The sequence below is a fragment of the Peromyscus leucopus genome, chromosome 20 (assembly GCF_004664715.2).
Source record: "Peromyscus leucopus breed LL Stock chromosome 20, UCI_PerLeu_2.1, whole genome shotgun sequence".
Lineage (NCBI taxonomy): Eukaryota > Metazoa > Chordata > Mammalia > Rodentia > Cricetidae > Peromyscus > Peromyscus leucopus.
In genome coordinates, this window is record NC_051080.1 from 60,969,444 (window position 1) to 60,975,443 (window position 6,000).

The following is a 6,000-nucleotide window of genomic DNA, read 5'->3' on the forward strand; positions in this document are numbered from 1 at the left end:
TGGCTGTGGAGCCTTCATGGGACTGGACTAGATCCTCTGCATGGTGAGACAACTGTATACCTTGATCTGCTTGGAGGCCCCTGGCGGTAGGATCAGAATCGATCCCTGGTGCATGAGCAGGCTTTTTGGAGCCCACACCTCGCACAGCCTTGAGGCAGGGGGAAGGGCTTGGACTTGCCTCTACTGGATGTGCCTCCCCATGGGAGGCCTTGCCTTCTTGTGGAGGGGGGTGGGGGTGGGTTGGAAGGGGGAGGGGGAAGAGGGGGATCTTTGGTGTGTAAAATGAATGGAAAAAAATTCTTAATTAAAAAAAAAAGAACCCCCCCCCAAAAAAAATCTTGGCATGGAAGCTGTAGTGTGACATAGTGTTCACACAGTATACTCTTCAGTCCATACATCTGTACTTGGAAGTGTTCATTGCTATGAATCATTGGTTCAGTTCAAGGCCTCTGGCTTCTGCTACACTAGCTATACTGGGACTCCTTTTGGATATCCTGTTGTTGCCTTGTGTCGTGGAGATCCTGCAGCTTTGGATCTGCAGGTTCAGCCCCTTCATATGCTCCAGCAGTTCATAGATGAGATGGATATTGGAGTGGGTTCCCTCGTAGTCCTGGTTCTGGGCCTCCGTGGTTGCTGGGTGTATCAGCCTACCAGCTTTCCCTCACTGTCACCACCAGGACGAGCTCTCCAGGACCACCTTAGCTAGCTCACCCAATGTAGCAGACAGCAAGGAGCCACAACAGTTCTCCTGCTCTCACGGCTTTGGGTCCAGCTTACCTGGCCGCACTCACACCACCAAGGTATAATTCTACCGTTTTTGCCCAGGCAAGGTGTAGGGCACGCTCTCCAGATCGCTGCACTTCGTGAGGGCAGATGAGGCCAGCTCTTCTGATCTCATGCCCCCAGGCCAGCTCTCCTACCTGCCACAAGCAGAAGGAGATGGGGAAGTCATCTCTCCCTCTCCCACTCCACCATATAGCAGAGGAGGGGTGGGGCCAGATTTCCCACACAGGTTCATGACACCGGATCATCTGCTGCCCTGTATCACCAGAGACCTCCCCACTACGCACCCCTCCACGCCCCGCTAGCCCCAGTCAACAGAGTCAGCTCTACTGTGCTGTAGCCCATTACGGGATCAGCTCTCTCACTCTCTCTCCACCCTGGGACCAGCTTTTCCCACCTGTAGTAGGGGGTAAGGGGCGAGGGGCAAGGAGGGTAACTCTCCCTCACCCACACCACCGTGTGACAGATCATGGGGCTAGCTCTCCCCACTCTCAGTCTTCAGGGCCAGTTTACCCACACCCCACTAGCAGGGACAATTCTATTGGGCTGCAGTTAGTAAGGGGCGGGGCGGGGCTAGTTCTCCCTAGTGCTGCAGCCAGTGAGGGGCTGCACAGAGGGCCAGCTCTGTGCAGCTCTATCCCCACTGCTTTGGGTAGCAACAGGAGCCATGAACATCAACATAGACATGGCCCTTGGCAGCAGCCCAGGCCCTGGCGACATCATGCCCCCAGATGGCAGCACAGTCTACTCAGATCTGTATGGCCCCAACAGAGATTCAACCCTTGGACGCTAACCTGGCCCAAGGTGGCAGCCCAGGCCCCCATGAGTGAGTTTCAAGCCAGTTGGGGCTACATCGATTCTGCCAAAAAAAGAAAGAAAGAAAGAAAGAGAGAGAGAGAGAGAGAGAGAGAGAGAGAGAGAGAGAGAGAGAGAGAAAGAAAGAAAGAAAGAAAGAAAGAAAGAAAGAAAGAAAGAAAGAAAGAAAGAAAGAAAGAAAGAAAGAAAGAAAGAAAGAAAAGAAAAGTTGAGTGTGGTGGGACACACCTCCTAACACTCAGGAGGCAAAGGTGAGCAGATTTCTGTGATTGGAGGCCAGCCTGGTCTACATAGTGAGTTCCAAGCCAGCCAGGACTGCAACAGTGAAACCATATCATAGACAGACAGACAGATAGATGATAGATAGATAGATAGATAGATAGATAGATAGATAGATAGATAGATAGACAGATAGATATTCCCCCTCATTAATTACTTAGTTCTTTGTTCACAGTAATATGCTCTAAGTCCCTGTTATAGTATGGGAGTAACTGAACAAATGTTTATTTAGCTGCCACTAAGTACCAAACACAAGATTACCGATAGAGAAAGCACTACCCCACAGTTAGGAGAATAGCGGGTTATGCAATTCAAAACAGCACTGCTTACAGTACTAGAGAACTGAAAATTACTTCAATGTCTACCATCAGTGAAATGGCTGGATACAGTTCATGGTGTATATACACTGGAGATCTATTAAATAAGTTATACCTGCAGCTACAGACAGGAAAGTAGATCAATGGTGCATTGTTAACTAAGAAAAGATATTTCCGATTAGTATGAGTGATACAAGGTCATTTTTATAAATACAAAAGAGAGCAAAATTATACATTCACATGTATGTTTTTGTATAAATGTGGAAAAGTGTTAAAAAACACAGGTATTAAGTTATTTACAATAATTACCACTTGGTCACCAGGGGAAGAATTTTATTAATATTCATATATCTCTGCAATTGGGCAGTGGATGTGGTATGATTTATTTTTTATATTACAGAGAAATTCAATGAGGAAAACATAAAGACTAAAACAAGATGTAACTCCAATTCAACAATGCTCCTCACATCTTTTGACCAGTGTATGTAAATTGCCTCTATACTATATGCAACATAAACAAAGAGCAATGTTTTAATCTGGTTTGGCAAATAGAAACAGTGACAGCATGCAAACAGAATTGAAAACTTTTAAAGTATTATACCTAATTTTCTCATATATAAGTATTTCTCTGGGTGATAAAGAATTTAGTGCTGACTAGATGAATGTATATTGGTCTTGAGTCCTGAAACAAGTGATATGGTGGCCATAATCCATTCTCTTGGCACCCATTCACCATAGACAACCACTACCAACAATGAATGAATGGCCTCTCTCCCCTGATGTAGGCTTTCCCTACACACACACATACACACACACACACACACACACACACACACACACACACATATATATATATATATATATATATATATATATCTCCAAGCTTTCACTGATCATTGAGAGAAGGGATGTATGGTTATGCTGACTGATTTAAGTAAATGACCCACACTGCAAACAGACAGAAAATTGTCTCCTATATCACATGACAAAGGGATTCATTCACATCTGTACTCTGCCCTGTATTGGAGAAATTATTTTGGCCACTCCACATAGTTAAAAGGATATTTATTTAATGGCATAACTCACAAATTAAGTGAAAGGTAGGTCGCAGGGTCTGGGGAAGGTGTATCGCAATCCAGCGGTGTTCTCTGGAGCTCTGCACAGTCCACCTTCACCGTTCAGCATCCCGGCACAGAGAGAGCACACAGAGAAAGTGCTGGCCCATCCAGCTCTCGGGTCTCCAGGCGCCTCCCCTGGCCCAACCTCATAGGCGTGACAGTTGCCAGAGTCTCAATGGGGGTTGGAACTTCCAGATCCAAGCTGGAATGGCTACCCACTACATTTCCCCCTTTTTGTCTAAATAAGAAGGTTCTAAACTAATACAAGACTATATACAAAGGAATGGTTATCAAATATTGTCCAGAAATAATGAGGGATAATGACCTAGATAAGATGTAACTACAACCAATGTAAACAATATCAAGCAAGAAACACATACTAAAATCCAGAGAAGTATAGAGCACAGGTAAATGGCATGTTATAAAGATCATTCAAAGGTGTCCTATCCTAAAGAACCTGAATCTAATACTTAATATGTTCTATTTAAGATATTATATATACTAAGTTGTAACTATAACTGCTAGTCTTCAATCCCATCAAAGACCTGAGAAGGAACATAATGGTACCTGAGAAATGGTAGATGGATGTAAGCAACTTTCGGGAATCTTGCAAGAGTAGACCAAGACAGCTGGCAGCCTGGACAGTCACTTAATGTTTCTCAGCATTGTTGGGGCATTCAAATTGGCTACAGGCCTAGAGTATCTGAGAGAGCATTTTCAGAAGCAGGATTTCTGAAAGACCATCTTACCCTGTCTTGGCAAAGTACAATGGTCGCTTTCCTTGTGTCCCGCTTGTCCAGAAAGGACAGCATTGCATTTGTACTGTCAGCGTCCCAGCACAGAGAGAGCACACAGAGAGAGCACTGGCCCATCCACCTCTCAGGTCTCCAGGCACCTCCCCTGGCCCCGCCTCGTAGGCATGACAGTTGCCAGAGTCTCAATGGGGGTTGGAACTTCCAGATCCAAGCTGGAATGGCTACCCACTACATCCCTGTGTTGATCACACTTAAGCAAAGGACTTCAGTTTGACAGTGGGGATAAGGTTCTGCTTTTCCTTCTGCACATAAATAAGAAGACCTATGGCTTCAATTCACAGCCTTGTTAAACTGTGAAAGGGCTTTGCACAGATGTTAACCAACAACAAGAACAAAAGCAAAGATGTGCCTTGGTTTTATGGATGCCTACCTGATCTACAATCCACCTTAACGCTGAACTTTACAATCATGGACACTAATATATTTTATTTACTGATTATACCAATTTATGCTAAGTATTTTGCTATATGCCACCAAAATATTTTTTAAAGTAACCCCCTGTCTATAAAAGTCAGATTTAAAAAAGATGGAGGAGAAGCAGAAAGAGGAAGAGGAAGAGAAGGAGGAGGAGAAGAAGAAGAAAGTTGCATTTTCCTGTATCCGAGGTACTACAGAGAAAACATTAGCCCTTTCTAAATTACCTTAATGAGAGTGTCCACTCACAATAGGCAAAGGAAGAAGAAGCCATGGACCAGCAACTGAGCAAGATGACAATGGTTGCCAAGAACAGAGGTTGAAGGCATTAGAGAGATGTCATTCAGAAGGTCAAAATTCCATAGAAAAGGGAAGAAGGAAGTTCAATAAAGCTATTGTGCAACATGGTACTTAATTCATGGTACTTAGTCCTGGCTGGCCTGGAACTCCCTATGTAGACTAGGATGGCCGAAAAGCTCATTGATCCACCTGCCTCTGCCACCAAATTAAAGGCATGTGCCACCATATGCTCTTGAGAATTGCAAAAGAATAGACCTTAATTATTCACACTACAAAAGTATGTGAGGCAATACAGATTAGTTTTAGTCATCGTGTGTGCGCGCGTGCACGTGTGTGTGTGTGTGTGTGTGTGTGTGTGTGTGTGTCTGTGTGTCTGTGTGTCTGTGTGTCTGCATGTGAGTCAAAGCATTTTATTGTATACCAGCAGCATATGTAATTTCTATACAGCAATTTAAATAGTATTTGAATCAAGGTCTTAATTCAAGCTGGCCTTGAATTGAATATGTAGCCAAAGTTGGCCTTGAACTCACAAACTTCCTGCCTCAGTCTTCCACATGCTTAGATTATACCTGTATGCCACCAAGCAGGCTAAAAATTTATTTTTAAAAGTAAGATACATATAAAATAAAATTTAAAAGACCAACAGAAGATAATTAGACTACCTGGAATATACTCAATATTAAATTTTACATTTTATTGACTTACATCCTGCTCCTTGGCATTTGCTTTTCTCAGCAATAGGAAGGGCCACAGGCACAATTTTTTTTGTATGTCATAAAACATTTCAGCACATCACATAAGATGGTGGCCAGCATCGTTGAGAGGAAGGAAACATATGTTTACTAAACTCTTCTCCGTTTCCTAAGTCTCACCCCAGATTTAATCTAAAAGCACATGGGGGCTGATCAAGTGTCCCCAGAAGGGCTAGGAACCATGGCTGGATGGTTGGAACCTGCAAACAGTTTGGAATATTCTCATCAGTAAGCAAACACCTTCGAGATGGAGACAGTTTGGTTTATTGGGTTTCCATTTCCAGCATCACATTGGATACCTGTGCTTTCTTCAGCATTATTACCTTTAAAATGGAGATGACAATTAATAACCACCTTAAGACTTAGCATTGTCGCTAAATGATGTCCAGAAATCATTTAAGCAGTG